The following is a 22,037-nucleotide window of genomic DNA, read 5'->3' as shown; positions in this document are numbered from 1 at the left end:
CTTCAACGCCCTGAGGTCTCTAGTAAATAGCAAAGTAAATTTTACTTAGAGTTTTTCGTTGTATTTTGCAGTTGTAGATAATTTAGAGATTTGCTACTTTAAATTGTTAAATTAGAGACTATAATATCCCACTGTTCCGACGTTCTAAAAGGTAAAATAGTGGCACTTTATGAAGAGGGAAAATCCATGAGAGAAATTTGTCGGGTAGTGAATATACCTTATTATACAGCTAAAAGATGGTGTTTGAGGAAAATAAATTGTACTTATAAGTTGAAAGTTTATATTTGAAAGGTATATAATTCGAAATAAATAACTAATTACTTAAGGTTCCTAATTACTTAAGGTATAAAGTTGTAATCAGCATCTGATTTTATTTTTAATCCGAATTTTTCATGTATTGTTGTAAAAAAAATTTAGTTTCTCAAAACTATTTGCATTATTAACTCTTTAAAGGGCAATTTTATTATTAATTTTACGTCAAACTATATTTGACATTTAGATTTATTTGTAAAAAAAAGTTCATGGAGTCTATTATTTTTTATAGTTTGCCTAAACTAGCTTGATTTTTAAAACTTTTGATGTGTTGTAAAATTTCATTTTGGAGAAGAATTAATCATTCCGTTCTTATAAATAACTGAATTTATAAACTCTGTTTGTAACTAGAGATAAACTCAAAGAAAAGTGATAAATTGAAGGAGCATTTAATGCACAAGACAAAGTATTTTCCCAGTTTGGGCCGCCTTTCTTAACACCCTACTACTCTAAACTATTTCTAGCATTTAAGTTAACAAATCCTCCCTCTGGTATTTTTCTTATTTCTGAAATTATTAAAATATGGCAGCGGAAATGATAGGTGAAAAAAATATTTTTGCAACAATATTTAAAAATTAATGCTGTAGGTAGGAAATTATTCTTCCCACCGCCTTATTTAAGGTAAAAATTCGTAATATAGTAAATTATCAGAAACTAAATGCGTATGTGGTAAATAATTCTTTTAAATTTCACTGAGGTGAATTAACAATTCAACTTTTCGATCAATAAGTCAGTGTCATTCAGTCATATTCATTCAGTGGCCTAATTATTAGAAAACTATAAATTGAATCAAAATGTTTGAATTTCCTCCTATAGGATTTAAGTAGATACCTTTTAAGCATTTTGAACATTGCAAATATTGTAAAACAAAAATTAGCTAAATGCCATGAAACTTCTCATTTTGAAATTTAAAAAGTATATAAAACAAATAAATATTTTGTAAATTTTTGTTTTGATTATTTAGTACAAATAATTTATTTAGTGTAGTGTATTAAACTTTTCTATATGCATCTTTTCCTATCAGCTCTTTTATTTCAGTTAGTTTGTAACAGTTTCTTTTGACAAAAACTTATTAATTTTATCATCGAATTTTAAATTGCGGGGGGGGGAGGTGTAGAGGATAAACTAACTCATAAATTGTTCTTAATTATTTTCTTATGATTCGCCGAAGTATTGCTAGAGATGTGCTCTTTGAAAACGCATGCTTTGTAACATTTGTAAAATAACAATTACTTTTCTGAATTAGAATTTTTAAAGAAGTTAGCTACCTACTAATATAAGAGTCCACTCTTGAAATTACCAATGATGCATAAAATATCCTACTACCCTACACATGGGCTCAAGAAATTGCACCTCATAAGATTTGCGAATGATACTAAGTAAATTTTTTTTCTTGCAGTAAAAAGAATGGATATTATTTACACACTCATTTCTTCATTTTATTAAAAAATAAAATTTAAACTAATTAACAGAAATAAAAATATAGGTTTATTTTACCCGTAATTAAACAAGAGTAACAATTGTTACAGTTTTTACAATACTTTTTTGACTCTGACTTTCTCCTCATGAGATATCCATCAGGGATCTCTTCCCCAACAACTCATCATTTATTTTTCAGCAGGATTCAGCTCCATGCCGCACAGCAAAAGTATGCAAAGCATGGTTTCAAAATAAAGGCATAGATATATTTCCATGGCCAGGAAACAGCCCTGATCTCAATCCAATTAAAAATTTGTGGCGACGTTTGAAGATTCTTGTACGAAAATAACGTTCATCCAATAAAAGACAACTTATTGAAGCTATAATTGATTCTTGGCACGATGTGATTACGAAAGATGAACTCCAAACACTCGTTTACTCGATGAAAAGACGCTATGAAGCTGTCTTAAAAAATAAGAGTTATCCTACTAAGTATTGATTGTGTAAGTATCACTTTAAAAATGTGCAAATCTGAGATAGATCTTACTATTAGCTGCATAACTTTTTTTGTAATACAGATATTGTAATTCTGTGTTTATTATTAAATTTTACATTAAATTACCTTCAATTTGATATATAAAGGTTTATATTTAAGTGAAAATTAATATATCCTACAAGTAAAGTTGAAAAACATGAAACTTTCAAAAAATGTCCACACTTTTGGCCACCACTGTACGTGCATGCAAAACATAGCATTTGCATACATACTAACATACATACGTACTTGAATCATTTATGCATAATATTGTGTACTAAACATATATGCATGTATATGTATATATAGGAATCACAAATTGTACGTACATGAGTGGGTTCATTCTATACACATAAAAATATGTATTCCCATACATACTAACATAACGTATTAACATCACAATTACTTGGAATCCCGATTACAGTTGTAATCAAAATTTTGTTGAATTGTAATCAAGATTTCAAGTAATTGATTACTGTAATCAACGATTGTAATCACGATTATAGCAGTAATAAAAGTTGTAATCATGATTACAAGTAATTGATTACTGTAAATGATTGTAGTAATCACGACACCAGCTGTAATCAAAATTATGTTATTTTGTAAATATGATTATAAGTAATTGATTACTGTAATCAAAAAATGTAATCGATTACATTTCTGCCCAATTCTGATTACTACATGTTTTATTTATAACAAATATAGATCACAATTTTATGTCATTGAAAGAATAAAATAATTAAACATAATTACTTTTATAATGTTATTATAGCAATAAAATAATTAAACATAATTTTTGAGCATAATTATATGAGCACTGATTTTTCAATAACAAAACAAATAATTTTTCAAAAGCTAATAATTTTTGTGTCGCTTATTGTGATTTTTTTTTTTTGCAGAAAAATAAATTCTATTTAAAATATGAAAAAAAATCTACGGAATTTTAAATAAAAATAACAAGCAAGACATTCCAATGGTGGAGATTGAAACTGATTAAAGTAACTGAGTAAGTGATTGAATGATTCTAATTAAAGTATCTTTCTGTATTTTTATTATTACTACTTCCATATTTTAGATTTCATACTCATGAAATATGCATTATATGAATATAACAAATATTGTACAACAGGTAAATATTACATGGTTGGAGTGCTGTGAGTTATTTTCAGATATCGCAACCAAGCTGCAGGCAGGATTAGTTTTGGATTGTCTAGGGAGAATTTAAGAAGACAGACAATTGACATAAATTCTTAAGGCTACGAAACTTTTGAATATTATTGAAAGCACATTCTGTTCTGTTTCAAAATCAGAATTTATACTCTTGACCTCGAAAATGGCTCTATAGCGCGTATAGCTTTTAATATTGGCCTATGCTTATATAAGTCTCCTCTTTTAGAGAAGTAAAACTGCTTTAGGCATTTCATTTGTGATGAGGAGGAAAACAAGTAATTAGGAAAGAATTTTAATAATCTGTCTTTAGAATACTCCGTTAGCTATGATACACTGAAATGAATGTAACTCTTTCGTGAAGTCGGAAAGTTGTTACTTTTTCAAAAGATTTAAATTCAAGCTTAAAATTTGACCCTGAATCACATTTCACTTTGATTCTTCACAGAATATTTGTTAAATTTAATCTGTAATATCAGTTTTCTCCAGAGAATTCTACATTTATATGTGTCTGATAAATTCTCAGAAAGTACAAAATTTTGAAATTTTCCTTAATTTGAAAACTTAGTAAACAAGTATTTTATAAAGAGCAGTGTGATTGTCGACCATTACGCAATTGCAATTATTTCTTGTAATTGATGAGCCACATAAATGACTGATAGGATAATGACATCTTTATATTTTATAATTGTTTTTACTTTCATATTCATTTACTTTTAGGCAAAACACTGTGTGTAATTAACTACAATGCATTTTAAAATAGTTCAAACTGAATTATACAGTTTTTGGTATTAACTATTTAGAGACAACATGAAAACTTACTTGCTTTTTAAAAAATTTTACGAATTTTTCTCTGAAAATGTATTTTCTGTTTCTACTAGATTAATTAATTTAATGAAATGGCTTATCAATGATTGATTAAAGGAAAAATAATTAAGTATCATTTAACTTTTGTAAGTTATAGAGAAATGGAAATAAGTAGAAAGTAAAAGAATAAATAGAAACTGAAGAATAATTTTGCATATATATATATATATATATATATATATATATATATATATATATATATATATATATATATATATATATATATATATATATATATATATATATATATATATATATATATATATATAACATAAAAAGCTTCAATTAATCTTTTTATGTTAGTTTCTTCGTTATAAAACAACTCCTAATTTATTACTACTTATTTCTTCAAATCGAAGCACTTCATGATACTTTTAAAAAAACCACATCCTGTTTCTAAATCTATTTTTAGCCAACTATACATAAATTTAAATAAAGATATTTTTCCTTTTAAGCATTGTGGGAATCGCGTGATCCATTTAATTAACCAATAGTAATTTCTGAGATTTCCCTCTTTTCCCTAAATAGAGGCATTTTCGGATTTTTTGCAAGATTTTCCCTACCAGAAAGACTGTTTGCTGATGGAGTAAACATCACTTCTTCGCTCCCACTCAACTAAGTATGATCAAATAAAAGTTACTCTGATTTAATTAAAATCCTGTGGCTGTTTTCCTGCTCGGTCCGACTGCATCATTTTACATATATATATATATATATATATATATATATATATATATATATATATATATATATATATATATATATATATATATATATATATATATATATATATATATATATATATATATATATATATATATATATATATATATATATATAGATATATAAACAGTTTTTATCAGATTATTTTAGTGATTAATTCTTAAATATTGCAGAACATTGCGAGTTACCTGATTAGAAACCTTTTTTTTTTCTATTAGCTGCTACTGAAATTTTACGTTCTTCACCAGGGAAGATGCCGAAAGTGTTGCTTTTTTAACGTTACCCAGTGGGCACCTGTGAGCCTAAGTAACGGAGGCGAGCAACATTACCCACGCCACACTGCCACAGATACCCGTTCATAAAGGGAAGGGGACATTCACACCTGGCCGGCCCAAATTTGAACCTTCTTTCACTTTAAAAGAACATAAAAAGTTAATAATAGTCCACTTGTTTCAAGTGTTTCAAAAATAAGTTCACATTTTCAAGACTTGCCAAACGTGAATGAGAAGAAATAAAAGTCTTCCGATGGAAATTGGAAAAATTAAGATGAGAAACCAAACTAGAAAAAACACTGTAGCCGGGAAAGAAAGAAAAAAACATTGATCGAGAGTGGCTAATCAGGATGTCATGCATTTCCCCGTCGAGAGGTGGTCAGGAACGAATGTCGTTAACAAGGAAATCTCTTGCTTTGTTTTCTGATCTCTATTTTTCCACTTTCTGTTGGTAACTTTATATTTTAAATTTTAAGTGACTTTTGTTTCTATTCATTCACACCTGGAAAATGTTAAAAATGCACTCTGGTTTTTGCACTGAGAAAAATAAGTATGGTCAAAACTACCAGAATATGGTCAAATTGACCACATTTCTGGCTCAATGGGAACACCAAAAAACCAAGTAATTTTTACCAAAGGGCTTTAGAATTTGTGGTAAAATTAACAATAAGATATAATTTTTATTATCATGCTTTTTGGTAGAAAAGGCGTCAAAATTGGGTAATTTTAAGCAGAAGTCAATTGTTTTCACAGTACATAAGACAATGTATGAGAATTGTATGACATATATCTGTCATCTACCGCCCACCAACGACACACTCTTTTATTAAATAATCATTTGCAAGAGGGAAATAAGTTCGGAGAACGTTGTGAAAACGAAATTTGTCGCCCAAAGCAAACACTGGCTAATGCAATCTCCTTTCCCACAAATAAAGATGTCATTTTCGACCTATAGTGTGATCCGGCCCATTTGAAATTTAATCGTCCATTGATTCAGCAACCAGGTTTCTAATTGGATGGAAAGTTTTGACGTTAATATTTTCGTTTCGAAAAAATGTCAATAGCTTTACTCACTGTGTTTCTCCATTCGCGAAGCGATTATGCGCTAGCTAATTAGTGAGAACGGCTCATTTGAAAAATAAACTGAAATCAAAAAATTATCAGTGATTCAATGTAAATTTTACTGACTACTAAAATAATATGTACTTTTTCTTTAACCTTCTGAGTGTTAAGGAATTTTTTTTTGCTCTTCTTGTTATTTTCGGGCAATTAGATGTGGTGTTAAAAACTTAATTAGAAAAGTAAGCACAAAAGAAAAAGAAAATAATATGTAATTTTATGTTTTTACTAGTAAACTATAAAATTTATTAATTTCTTCGTTGTAGATTGAAGATTTAGTTTTCATTTATTTTGTTTTTAATTAGTGAAACTCCGAAGTTTCGAAAATTCAAGTTCCGTGTAAGTTCCGAAAATTCATGATTTATAGAAAAATTATAACAAATAATGAAATAAGAATATTAATTAAGAAATTAAGTGAAACTACTTGTCTACCATGCCCAACAATTATGTCGTAATTTTGAAGTTTAAGTTCATTCCATACATAATTATGCTGGAGCATGTGAAGAAAAAAACAAGATTTACTTTTCATAGGAGGGTCGGGGAAATGCTTATACTTTTATTTACACAAAGCAAAGTTGTGCTAATAATTTTCATTATTAATAAGACAACGAATTTTCATGCAATATAATGCTCATAAAACTGCTTTCGCCATTTCTCTCGGATTGCAAATTCTTAGGAATGCAATTAATTTGAATCTTGAGATACTTGAACTTCGACGTGTTTAAAACTGTAGATCAGAGATACCAAAGTCGGTAAAGCAAACCGTAAATTAGTTTTAGAATACTATTTCTTTTGTTGTTTTGTAAGGAAAATTAAGGAAATCAAATAATGTGCTATTTGTTACAAGAGAAAAGAAAAACTACTTCGAGATTAAAAATTTTCGAAGGGTTTTATATCAGTTTTAAAGGTGTTAGTTTAACTTTTTAACGCATTGCAGGATTCTTTTTTTTTCTTCTTAATTTCTTAAGTTTTCAATTTTTAGGAAAGATTTTTTAAACTGTATTTTCATGAAAAATCAAGCGAATTCTCCAGAAAAAAAAGCGAGTAGTCGATATGGACTCAAAGTAACTTAAGTTAGTAAGAGTTAATTTAAATAAGAATTCATATTTAAAGTATTACGCTAATGAGCTTGAAATGCATTTCTTTTTCAGCAGTCAAGTTTTAAAAGAATATTAACTGATACTAAACATCAAAAAATTTTAATGTCATTTTTCTGGTTGTAGCTAAAAAAAGCTGTCGTGTTCGAGATTTTTTTTCTTAACCCCACGTCCTCTCTTGCATCAGTTTTGTGAATACCACAGACATGAGAATGCGTCACTCTACTCTTCTCGACACGCAGTTACGATGAAATTTTTGAATTGATGGGAGAAAATAAGAAATGATAACATTCAACTGCATTCTTGACATTCCACCATACTGTTATATCATGTGAAGTTAGTAGCGGTATTTTATTTCGTTCTAATAATCACGTCTTTAAATCCCAGGATAGTTTTGCAGAATTAAACTCAATAAAAAAGTTGATGTCCTGATCGGCATTGCCTCCTTCTTTTCGTTTAAAGAAAGCTAGTCAAATATGAAAATAAAGTCTAAATTAATTGCATGATTCATTTTTCAAGAACTAAAATATTAGAATAAAATTTTATGCTTTCCAAAATATTGGAATATTTAATTATAAACACTTAAAAATTTAATTATAAATAGAGAAGATGTTCTTGCATGGAATGAATAATTTTTTGGTGAATTTTTCTTACGTTTATAATCCTAATGGTGAAACGTAATCGTTTCTTCATTGTAGCCAAATTATTATTATTATTTATCAAGTAATTGTGGTGATTTAATTGTGGTGACTCCGAATTGTGGTGACTGGGAGGAGAGAGAGAAAACTAGATTAAAATTTTGCAACCTCCAACTAGCAAGTAATCAATTAATTACTTCACGCTAGAGCAGTGTTCACCTAATAAAATGGAAGGATAATTATTTAAATCTGTTTATCAATCCAAATTTGTTATTTAGGACAAAAGGGTCGCCTGTTTTTCAGTTTGAAGAATGAGTGAGCCGTCACAGAAATGAGACATAATCTGAAAACTCCAATCAAACAATGAGGTAATTCTTATTAGCACCATTTTATGCCAATCAATATTTTCAATTAATTTACTGCTTCCGTGTCAGAAATAATTTGTCTCAGCTGTGATTTCATGAGCTGTCATGACAAAAATCATCGGTTGATGATATCTTTTTTATCCATTAATATCTGCTGTGAACCTATGATTTTATGGGATTGTAGTGTGTAGGTACACTTATAAAGTATCAGAAGGTTTCCAGGTTAAATATAAAGCGTTTATTAACCACATCACAAAAATATATAAGCTACATGCAAAATAATAAGATTAATAGATAGATAGGGCTACACGTTCTTTTGCAATGAGTTTTAGCAGAGAAAGATGAAGTAGAGTTCAGTTCGGATCTCACCAGAGAAATGAATCAGCCACGCCTTTGACGTGCAATGATTGGCTAGATTTAATTTGAGAAATTAGATTATTGGATTAGAATTTTGATTGACAGATTTTAGTTTCTGTTCCCAATTCTAGATATCAGTTTCAAATTAAAAATTTCTCTTTCAATTTAAAAGTTTCACTTCGTGAAAATTGTGATTGACAGATAAAGAAAAGAGAAAGTAATTATGGGTCAACACAATTTTCTTGTCCAATTTCGTTGTTATTGTTAGAAACCAAAATCGAGACTACATGACCTCAAATATGCTAATTAATAAGTGCAAACGATATTTTAAGTTTCCAAATCAGATACAAAAACTTACTTTATCTGAATAAACATACTCTTTTTTCAATGGTTTTGGATTTCTGAACAGAAAATAGGCAGCCAGAAACAGGGAATTATGGTCCACATACTTCAGGCAGCAGAGCGATTCAAATTTAATTACTTTAATGTACTTTACACTTTAATGTAATCTTACTTTTTGCGTATTTTTCTATATCTCAAAAAAATTTTGAGCGAATTTAAATTTTTGATGAAATTATAAAATTCGTTTCTCCAAAGATAATTCCGTGCAAATAAAAGTAAATATCTATTAGTTTGTTTAATAATAATTAAAAAAAATTACGAATTTTGAGGCATAAAATTTTTTTAGTAATCCAATTTTAAAATGCAATTTCACATGGCAAAACACACATTTTGAGCGAAATCGGGTAAATAATTCCTGCGAAATCGAATTTTAATGTAGTCGTATATTTTAAATTCGATTTCTTAGAAACTATTCAACCGAATTTACTCAATTTTAAATTACATGCTTTAAAATGGCGGAAAAATTGTATATCTTACAATTCAAAATTTTTGCGACTATTATTAAATAATATAATAAAAAAGAATAAATATTTTCTAAAATTCATTTTTTGCATGGAATTCTCTTTTGATAAATGAATTTAATAATTGTGTGCAAAAACTTTTCAATTCACTTAAAAGTTCTCCATACACGGCGAAATACACAAAAAGTGAAATTAACATTAAAGGGTTCAAAGTGTGGTCCATTCTCCTGACCAAATAGTGTGACCATGCTTCTCAGATTTTGGCTAACCCCCATATTTCGGGAGTCAGAAATCCAAATTTTAAGGTAAGTACTTAATTAATACTAGTATTAATTAAGGTGAGTACTTAAAATATTGTCTGTGTTAAATAATTAGCATATTTGAGGTCATACCCTATTAGCCATTAAGATTGAGTTCTAAAACACGAAGATCCAATCATTCCGATCATTAGATCAAAAGTAATTCTAAGTAGTCATTTTTTTTGTTGCACAATACAAAAATTTTGGCTTAGTATGGATGTTAATATTAAAGTTCAAAAATCGGTTATTCTTTTAAGATTATCTACGTAATAAGTGGAAAAACAATACTTAAAAAGTCCAGCAATATAAAATAATTTTTTTTTCTTCGCAAAACCAATGAATTTAAAAGTTAATAAATATAAGACTGATGATTCAAGTAAAAAAAAAAGCACGTTGAACCATGTACTCAATACAAGGGGGAAAATAAAATAAAATAAATTTTTTTTTGGCATCGATTCAATGTTTCGAGGACACAAAATAGAAAAGCAAACATCCAAAAAACAAAAGCAAACATCTTTGATCTAAAGACTGGATTTCCGCGCATTATCACACAATCTAAATTATTCGAGGGCTCTACTGGAAAATATGCAACAAAAGAAATCAGACCAGATGGATTCTTTTAATGATTCTTATTTTATGGATTCTTTTAATAAGCATATTTCTTCCTGAGGGATTCAGATTTCTGACTCTTAAAATATGCGGGTCTCATGAGTTTGTTAAAATATATATATATATATATATATATATATATATATATATATATATATATATATATATATATATATATATATATATATATATATATATATCACAGTCAATGTGATTAATTGGTTATTTTTAATAATAACCAAAGAAGCCGATGAAAGTGATTAATTTAAACCAATAAAATTCTTTCGCGCTTTTCTACGTGTTGGCATGACAAAATTAGCTAATAGTTTTTTTTAGAATTTATGGATATATCACACGATGAAAATTATCGGCAACGAAACCGACAAGTCAATCGCAAGGGCAATCGTATCCTCAATCTCTCCAAAAATTGCTCGAAAATGCTCGTGTGATATAGAAAACACAGTTGCCCGTAATATCGCCAACGGTTTCTCTGCCATGAGAAAAAATTGCCTAAATTGAGAAAAGTTAAGAGTAATTCACACTTGGACCAATCATATTGCTTGCTTTTTATGATGCTTCAATTTTATGTGTTAACACGTTTACAAATGTAAATAAAGATGGCGGCGACGGAAATGGAGAGAATGATCGGAAGAAATTTTTCTTTGATGATGCAAAACAATTTTTGAGGGTAAAAATAACATTTCTTTCTTAAATTCGAGCATTAAAAATACTTTTGCGTGATGAGATGGCGAAGTAAAAGCAGTTGACTTACCATAACAGTAACCTCAAATCATTTCAGTGGCGGTAAGTGTAGTAAATTATATTCTAGTTAAATTTTCATTTAGAATATTTATTCGTTTTAAACTAATAAAATTAAAAATTATTATAATTTGTTCCTATCATACCTTTGATAGAAATAATTTCCATTTTTATATAGATGATGAATTTTTCTGTTGAGAAGCTTCATATTAAAATAGCATTATTCTAACATGTAAAACATAAAGTAGAGATTGCTTTTCTTTATTTTTAAATTTTAATCTATCATTTTAATTTTTACTTCTGTTGGTTGCAAAATCCTGTGTTCGAATATTTAATTTCTTAATTTTTTTTATGTGAGAAATAATGATTTTATTCTTCCCTAAGAATTCAATTTTTGAAAAACGTGTTCTTGGAAACAATAACAGATTAGAATACTTAGAGAAAATATTTACCTTGCCTCCCACAAAGTTGTCTGATTTTATCTTAATTATTTTGAAATTTTAAGAAGTAATAATATAATGTATGAAGAGTAATTTTAAAAATGCAAATTTCATAATCCCAACTGCTCTATACTCCACACTGCCTTTCCTTTTTATTTTTTGAACTGTTTTTATATTGTCCTTTATTTGTTTTGACTGTTGTTTTAACTGTTTTTGAACTATCCGCTCTTTGTTTTGGCGTATTATGATTTGTATAATACTTTGTATATTATAATTTGTCAATATAAGTTAACGTATATTCTATTCACCTTTTTTTCGACGGATTCGGATTTCTGACTCCCAAAATATAGAAGGTAGCCGTAATCAGTGAAAAATGGTCGTAAGAGTTTGGTATGGAGAGTGGTTAAAAGGTTGAACCCCTTACTTATAATATTGCTTTTCGCGTATTTCCCCATAACTCGAAAACATTTTTGAACACAATTTTAAAATTCTTTATCCGAATTCCCCGTTTAAATAATTTTTAAAATTATTAATTACTTTTAATATGTATTTAGAATTTTGTACAGAGAAAAATTTTATGAAGTATTCATTCCAACCTTTAATCTTAAAAATGTGTACATTTCCAGACGGAAAAAATTATGAGTGAGCAAAGAAGTTTTGAGCTTCCCAGTCTTTATAATAACGTGCTTTTAAATTATGCGCAAACACTTTTTGTTTGATTAATTTGTTCTTAAGATATAAACGCAAAATAAAACTTTTATTAAATAAATTTTTGATCGCTCTCCCGACTAAACTAATGCAATCATATGTCCATACAAGGTAATCCCAATCAGCCGAAAATAATTAAAAATGCTTCCTTCTCCAATTTCGTAACTCATTACGAAATATTATTATTATAAAATGAAACGATATATAAAACAAATATAAATAAGACGATAATATGGAATACAGACAATAATTCTATATCGTCATCTGTACAAAATTTAATAAGGTGAAATCCTAAAACCATTGAAATAGTTTGCTAATATATGAAAATTCAATTATTGGTTTAAATGACATTTATGTGCTTTTAATTTTGAAACTGCATTCCGTGGTCATAATGGTAACTTATAAAAAAGCTCAATTATCCTGAAATAAGTGATAGAGTTCTGTTACCGTCAGAAAGTGTGCATGTTATGTTAAAGGTTTAGTGTCAATGAAAAAAAAAACGGTCACAAGAAGTCTATAAGTTCTCAACATGAAATGTGTCAAGAATATTAAAAACGAAACAATTTAGGTTATAACAACTAGTAACTTGAAGGATATTTAATTAAATATATTAAATTACCATAAACTTACCTTCGAAACCATTTTATCCTCACTTAGAAACCTGAAACATTTTTTTTTTTAAATTTACTTTAATGAAGAATGATTGGCTGTTCTCGTATAAGTATATAAAACTAGAGTTTGAAAAATATTAATTTATTAAATCAACTTCCGTTCCTAAAGAATTCGAATTTAGTTTCTTATGATCAGCATATTTTAATATTTAAATATTTTATTATAAGCAATGGTATTTAACTGGAAAGTGAGAGAAATTAAAACCATTGATTTTAGAACGGCCGATGCTATTTTTTTTCTATGTTTTCCTTAGTACCCAGCAAAAACATAAGTTCTGGCCATCTTCGAAATTACTGACGGTACTGATTGAAAAGTGAAGGTGCAAATTACTGTCAGCTGGGTTGATTGCTGGGCCACCCTATGAACTTTTGCCAACATTGTAGGAAGTGTTGGGCCTGTACATTACAAACAGCCGCATCCCGTCAGTCTGAATCTACCCAATGGGCCACCAAGTTAAAGTTGTCTGCTGCCGCCAGTGAAGCGGTCGAGCGAGTAACTGTAACTGTGAATTTATTGTTTAGAAAAAGAAGCACGTTGGATTCTTATAATTTTCAAAAAAGGTAAGGTTTTATTTTTTTCTATTACATTGAAGTTATTATTTTAATCATTTTTGATTTACTATTGTTCAAATATGTTTACGACGTGCAGATTTCGGTTTACAAAGAACCGCGTTTGAAGTGCTGTTTTGGCGCTATGTTTTAGATTGGCAATCATCTTTATTCAATTAATACATCATAATTAACACCTTTCTAAGATAGAATAATAAAAAATATTAAATTTAATTCAATGAAAATGTACAGACAAATGTTTTATCAACACCAAGATCGCCGCCAAATTTTTAGCGACAATCGAGCAGTAGCACGCCAAAAACAAATATAAATTCTGTTGTATGATGACTCTTTAAGTGCAATTCATAATATGTTGTAGCATATGATATAAATCAGGTTTATCTAAGTATATTATGAAAATAGGTTTGTATAATAATCAAGAATTTTCATTAAAACTTATTTCTTTATGTTAAATAATATTTAGATTTTAGTTAACTAATTGCTGTTAGTAATATTAAAAATTGTTTCTGTTATATGTATTTCATTTTAATGAAATTTTTGAGCTAAATTCAAGTGTAAAAATAGGTAAAGGTTTAATAATTTATACTAAATAGTTTAAATTAAGATGAAAAATTTATTTGTACATGTTAATATAAATAATTGCGAAGAATCGTGCTGTGAATTCTTAAACAACCTAAAAAAAATATAGATTATGGAAAGTTTTTTAGCACGCAGTTGCTCATACTTAATTGTATATTGGCTAACCCCACTTATACAAAAAAAAAATATTACAAAATTCTTTTATATTTTGAAATCAATGTTAAGTTACTTCATAATTTTTGTTAAGAGTTAAGTGAATAATGTTTTTATTGTGAATTTCAAGTTAATATTCATATAAAATAATGCCCGATTTTTATAGGGATTACAAAAATATATAAAAGTTCAATACAATATGAAAACAAAATTCATACTCAATAAAAATAACAAACAACTCTTTTTCTATTAGTTTTAAAAATGTTAGAAAACCTGTTAACGCTCTCCATGAATTTCTATAGGTTTTCTTATTTCTTGCTGTGTTTATTATTAATTTAATGAACTCGCACTCGTATTGGTAACATGCGATCAAAATTTCTACTTTTCGACTAGTTAGAGTACTAAAATCTACAGGAGCTCTGTACTTGTTGACAATTTAAATTACAATCATTTCCTGACCGCTATAGACAGAATATAATACCATTTTATTTACAAGTACAACTTCTTAAAAGGATGTTTGACCACTTTCGAAGTAGCCGAGGTGCTTCAAATTTAACTTGTATTCTATTGAGAAAACAAGTTATAACTGCTTCCAAATCACTGAAAGCTAAATTTATAATAATTTTTTGCAGAGAATCTTTCAGTGGAAATAAAAGTTTTTCAATTAACTCCTTGAAAGATTTTCAATGCTAACCTTATATTTTGTGATCCTAGAGCCGAACTTAGAAAATTTTGTTGTTTTATTGTTGACAATTCTGTTAAGAAAATTTCCTGACCTACAAGTTATTTTTCTCATTCTAATTTCTGAAAAATATTATTCTAATTTTCATTCAAACGTTTTGAGTGCCCGTTGTGTAATGCTTTTTAAATTTTTGCTGAAAGTTAAGCGAAATTTTTTTTACTGTATATCTCAAGTTAATATTCACATGAAAGTAAGACCTTTTTTTTTCTTTTACCTCTTTAAATGTTAGAAAACCTGTGCCAGTCCTCCATGAATTTCTGTAAGTTTTATTACTTAATGTATTTATTATTTATTGAATTATCTCGCTTTCATGTTTGTAACAATGGTAACTTGCAATTGAAACTTTTACTATTTTCCAACTGAGTGAAGTACTGCGTCTCTGTTCTCATCAACTTCACTTTCCAAGTAGCTGAAGTGCTCCAAATTCAATTCTTATTCCATTGACAACTTACATCTTATCACTTAAAGGAATTTTTTTTTTCTTAAACTAAATATCAAATCCTTATATTGAGCTTTGTATGGAAGTGCTAGACTAATATAATTATTAATAATAGTTTATTAGACACAATATGCTTTAATATTAGATTCCATTGAACACTAATTTAAACGTAAATTTACGAGTAGTTTGAAACACGGCTTACAGAAAAAACCTAACAGCTTTTTTTTATTGATAATTTTCTTATTTTATTTTCATAATCTGTTTTGGCTTGAGCAAAATAGTTGTTGTTTGCCTGTCAGTCTGACCACAGCAAAGTGAGGGTTTAAACGCACATATTTTAAATTATTGTACTAGGGGGCGAACCATATGGAAACGACAAAAATTTGATTATAATCAATTTGAAAAGTTTTTTTCAAAATAAATTAAATTTCAAAAATGACTTTTATGTGAAACTGTTCTATTTTACATAAATTAAATTGAGAAAAGCAACTATTACCAACCAATTCCCCTGATACAAATTTTTAAATTTATTAATAGTTAAAATGATTTATCAATTAACTTATTTTTTTTTTTCATCATCTGCAGAATCTTTGATGTGCATAAATAATTTAATATTATTTTGAGAAGTAATATTTTAATTATTATTATTTGAATTATGATTTTAAAGAAGGATTAAGGACATTTTAATGTATTAAGCGAATTCATTTATAAAGTACAGTGAATTCTCACTTATGCACCAGTCTTTGGGACCAAGAGAAAAAGCGTATAAGATTTAAAAAACAGTAAGTTCATGCAAATAAGAAAAGCTTCAGATTCAGCAAAAGCTAAATTTACAATAATTTTTTGCCGAGAATCTATTAGTGGGAATAAAAAAATAAATTTCAATTAACTCTTAGGAAGATTTTCAATGCTAACCTTATATTTTGTGTTTTTTTTTATTGTTGACAATTCTGTTAATAAAATTTCCTGGTCGAAAAGTTATTTTTCTCATTCTAAATTTCCTGGCCTACAAGTTATTTTTCTCATTCTAATTTCTAAAAAATATTTTAATTTTTATTTAATCTTTCTGTGTGTCCATTGGGTAATACTTTTTAAATTTCTGCTAAGAGTTTACCGTAAAATATTTTTACTGTATACAAGGTAATATTTACATAAAAATATGACCTTTTTTTTCCTTTTAGCTTTTCAACCTGTGCCAGTCCACCATGAATTTCAGTAAGTTTTTTAACTTTTATCATATGCAGAATCTTGGATGTACATAATTAATTTAATATTAGGTACTTTGAGAAGTAGTATTTTAATTATTATTACTTGAATTATGATTTTAAAGAAGAATTAGGGACATTTTAATGTATAAAGCAAATTTATTTATAAAGTGCAGTGAATTCTCCCTTATGCATCAGTTTTTGGGACCAAGAGAAAAAGTGTATAAGATTTTAAAAACAGTAAGTTCATGCACATAAGAAAAGCTTCAGATTCAGCGAAAGCTAAATTTACAATAATTTTTTGTGGAGAATCTTTAAGTGGAAATAAAAAAATAAATTTCAATTAACTCTTTGGAAGATTTTAAACGCTGACCTTATATTTTGTGATCCTAGAGGCGAACTTAGAAAATTTTGTTGTTTTATTGATGACGATTCTGTTAATAAAATTTCGTAGCCTGCAAGTTATTTTTCTCATTCAAATTTCTAAAAAATATTATTCTAATTTTTACTTAATCTTTCTGGGTGTCCGTTGTATAATGTTTTTTAAATTTCTGCTAAAAGTTTACTGAAAAAATTTTTTACTGTATATCTCAAGTTAATATTTACATAAAAATAAGACCCTTTTTTTTCCCTTTTAGCTCTTCAAATGTTGGTAAACCTGTGCCAGTCCACCATGAATTTCTGTAAGTTTTATTACTTTTATCATCTGCAGAATCTTTGATGTGCATAAATAATTTATTATTTTGAGAAGTATTATTTTAATTATTATTATTTGAATTATGATTTTAAAGAAGGATTAGGGACATTTTAATGTATTAAGCGAATTCATTTATAAAATACAGTGAATTCTCATTATGCTTCAGTCTTTGGGACCAAGAGAAAAAGTCCATAAGATTTTAAAAACAGTAAGTTCATACAAATAAGAAAAGCTAGATAGAAAAGTTTCAATAGCTGAATAAAACTACAAATAGTCGTGAATAGCGGCTAAACCTTCTAATTGTTTTTAATGATTTCGAGTAATGTTTTTGTCATCTCTGTTTTCGCGTAAACTGAGTAATAGTAATCGCTATAGCTTTACATTCCTTGACCAAAAACTAACGTTTTAATTGGTGGTGGGAGAGACACTGCTAGATAAATTTTGAAAGCATATGGGTGGTATATATGGTGGTTTCAATGTGGGTGGTGTGATAGATAAGACACCTTATTCAAATTCATATAAAAAAATGTCTTCCTAGAAACAATAAAGGTGAAAAAAATCCCATAGGGAAGAAAAATGAACTGTATTATTAGATCCAGTAACTTATTTCCTTTTATCTGTAACGAAGATTGTTTATTTGCTTTAAACTGAAAACTTTTTCTAAAAAATGGGATTATTTTTTTCTATTTAAACAAAAAATAAAATCAAAATTTTAGACTTTTAAAAAAAAATTGTGTGCTGAATTGAAATATTTATTTTCTGAATGATGCATAAAGAATTATAATTATTATTATTTTCCTATATAATGATCAAGGGCCTTTGAAAACCTTTGTATATATGCAAAAGGCACATAAAAAAGGTGGCGCAGAAGTGATTGGTCACTGTATGTAGTTTTATATTTTAATAATGGTTATTAATTTTCATTTTAATCGTTCACTTCCCTATTCAATGAAAAAAAGTGTTATATTTATAAATTTTATTGATGTATATAAAATATTTTTTTAAAAATTTTATTAAGTACAGTAAGATTTTGATTGTGAAAACACAATCATATTTAAAAACCTACCTTGTTAACATAGCTTAAAAACGTGTAGGTTAAAGAGAAGAAAAAAAAGTAACGACAAAGTACTGATTTGAAGCATCTTGAAACTAACCTGTACAATATTGAATGCCTTCTAAGACATTATTTGGTAGAAAAAATTTTTGCGATAAGAACAATTTTTTAGTCCAAGCAAATAAAATGCCCCGTAAAAGTTAAAAAATTCTTAATAAAATGTGTAAGTAAATTTAATTTATGGTAACTAAGAAATAATGTTAATAACACCTACATTTCACTTATTTATCTATTCTTCAATAGTACAAAATATTTTTATTTGGCAAAAATATATACACCTACCTTTTTAAGAACAAAAAAGTTTTCTTGAAACAGAAGTTTAAAATGTAAACACATTAGGAATCTCTAAACTAACATTTAAGTGCGACAGAAGCAAAAAGATTATAGAAATCTTACGATTTTATGAGTTAAACGAGATGAAAAACATCAGAACCAGTTTAATTGCATATTGAAATGTTGAAGTTTTTAAAGATTCTTTTTTAACTTTCCGCCCTATAAACGGGTTGTGGTTGTGTGACGTGGGCGACCCTGCTTCACCACAGGTGCCCACTGGGTAACGAGAAGAAAGTAGTAGTTCTGGCATTCCTGTGGCCAATGGGACAACCCCCCAATGCCTGCAATTTAAAAAAAAAAGGGGAAAAAAGTCTATAATAAGGAAACGCCCATTGTAACGCTCCTGTCCTTGGGCAATCAAACAGGTTTAAATGTTTTCAGTCTAATTTTTCTCTGAATTATTCATTAGATTTAAATAAGTTTTGTTTCTTTTTATTTGTGGCCTATAATGTGTGTATCCTATTACAGAGTTTATTTGCTAGAATTCGAAAAGTATATGTTGAAAGTGGTTAATGTGCAACTCCTGCTATTCTAATCTACAGAAAATGACAACTAATTTTTCTGTATCAAATAAAAATGCAGTGTACCTCCTCGAGAAGAGCCAACCGTCCTCACTGCCCTTTGACGACACTGTCTGATAATATTCCTTTTAAAAAATTTAATGTGTAAATGATGATTACACACTTTTAAAATTATTCGTGTTAATAAGTTTGATTCAGATACCATTACAAATATTTACTTTGTTAATTCTCAACTGGTTAAATTTTTAAAAGATTTTTTTAGTATCAATAAGTTTATTAAAAGATTTTTTAAAAAAATTTGAAATGAATATTTTTTTTAAAAATATGTACCTTTCAATATTTATTTTTAGTTAATCGTTTATTAGTTAATAGTTTAAATTATGGAAAAAGCCTTCAAGTTTAACAATATTTTTTTCTATTGCACAATGTTTTCTATTGCACAATTATTTTCTATTAGCATGTTTTTTTTCTTTGTAAGCTACAAATTTTTCTCATTTTGATAATGGGTGAGAACTACTTTTTGAAATATACATGTAAAATAGTAGGTATAGGATGGTAATTTTACAGTCGTTAAGAATCGAATTCAGCTGTTACATAATAGTACACATTTTGTTAACTATTTACGGTGTTAATTAAAAGCCCTTTAAAAACTCGGTGTACCCTTTTTTTTTTAGGAAGCACCTTTCCCTTTTTTATTCCTAGGCATAGTAATGGAGTATTTAACAAATATTTTTTGTTAAAAGAAGGAAATAAATTAATAAAAAAATTTGAAGAAAAGAAATTTCATCAGAGATGTAAACAATGTTATTAATATTTATGTAAACTTTTCATTTTTTGTCTTACATCTATACCAGTTATATAAAGACATTACGGAAATCGTGACATTGGTCAAATCTGTCGTTATTCTTATCTAGTTCTTGTGTTTTTTATATGAGGAAAACATTAATTTCACAAAGCATCACCATTAAAGTAATTTAAGAATTTATTGATTTATAAAGTTATTACAGAATTGTAAAATTATCTGCCTTTTTAACTAGCAAATTTTGAGCAACCTTTTTTCATATGGTTTCAATTCTGGTTTCAATTCAATACATATTATTGTTTTGATGCCTATTTTAATATGAAAAATGTTGTAAATTTTGAAATTTTTTTTGTCAAGGGTATACAATTAAAAATTTAATCATAAAAGTAAAGCGAAAAAGAAATACTATTGATACATTCGTGCATGTAAGTAATATATATTTAAAAGTAATTTTTCTTTTATACCTTTCCTTGAAACAATAATTTACATTAGAATATCATAATTGTTTTAAATATTAAATGCAATAAAATTGAGCACCATAAAATTAATGAAGAAAAAACTGCATGTTTTTTAAAATTAAATATTTTCTGAGAAAAGGTGAGCACAAAATTAAACACCCTGAATAACTTTTCATTTAACAGTTAGATTTTCATGTACTAGTTGTCAATCTTAATGGGTTCGTGAGTCAATATTCAATAATTTCATTCAGAAAGGAATTTTATGTTCAAAATCTTTCTAAATTATAAGACAGGTGTATGTTTTGCATGGTGTTACTAATTTGAAGACTAATTTGATGAGTCAAAATTTATCAATGAAATGATAAAAGCAAAAACTTTTCGATAGAAATTTTAGTTTTAAAAGCTCATTTTCACAAAAATACTTATGTTTTTAAAATATACGATTTGCATAATTTTTATTTTATTATCCTCTCTTTCAGGAGAACTCTTCTGTGCTATTCCAAGTGATTCTATGTAGACAAAGATATGATTTCTCTGTTGTTTTTATTATTTTTAAAATTAAATTGAAATTTGTGTAATATTTGTATTGATTAAGGTTATGTCTTTGTATTTATATGTCTTTGTATAATAAAATGTTTGCAAGAGACAATGTTGATTATTCATTTAACTAATTTCAGGGTACATTCAATTCATTACATGACTGGCTACATTAGTACATTTTTGTCCAATACACCTATTTTTTGTTAAATTTGCTGCAAGACTAAATATAATCAGTAAAACATGAATTCATGATCAGTATCGCACTAAATGATCATCTCTGGACAGCCTCTTAATATTATCGGCTGTAGGTTGTATTTATTTTTGTATAGGGTACAATAGTATCACTAGATTCCTTAAGAACACAGCTTTTATTTTAAAACATATATATACTGACTACAAGCTATTATAGACATATATATTGACTTCAAGTTAAAGCTTGAAAAATTACTTGTGAGATACAGAATTTTCATAATTCTGGACAGCAGTTTTATTATTCTGCTTTTAAGTAGAATATCACTGTAAAGAAAAGATTATTACATATGTTTACCTAGTTTAAAAATGTATTGATAAGTGGAAGCATAGATTGTGCACAGCAAATCTTTAGGACTAAGGGGTTGAACTGTGTAAAAAATATTCTTTGCATAAAACAATTTAAATGAAAAAA

General features: G+C 27.5%; 1 long non-coding RNA gene across 4 annotated transcripts; it reads left to right on the top strand.

The window, feature by feature from the left end:
• Positions 1-13,481: 13,481 nt before the first annotated feature.
• LOC147814168 (uncharacterized) lies at positions 13,482-21,482 on the top strand. Of its 4 annotated transcripts, none has more exons than XR_015432703.1 (5): positions 13,482-13,781; positions 15,494-15,523; positions 16,885-16,918; positions 17,547-17,591; positions 21,313-21,482. It is a non-coding gene; the product is annotated as an uncharacterized LOC147814168 (long non-coding RNA). The 4 variants fall into 4 exon arrangements; XR_015432706.1 differs by having other exon boundaries at positions 13,482-14,192; XR_015432704.1 differs by lacking the exon at positions 15,494-15,523.
• The last annotated feature ends 555 nt before the right edge of the window (positions 21,483-22,037 follow it).

The sequence above is a fragment of the Parasteatoda tepidariorum genome, chromosome 3, assembly GCF_982258835.1.
Source record: "Parasteatoda tepidariorum strain Cologne lab strain chromosome 3, Ptep-v5.0, whole genome shotgun sequence".
Taxonomy (NCBI): Eukaryota; Metazoa; Arthropoda; class Arachnida; order Araneae; family Theridiidae; genus Parasteatoda; species Parasteatoda tepidariorum.
This window is presented reverse-complemented; position numbering and strand designations above follow the sequence as displayed.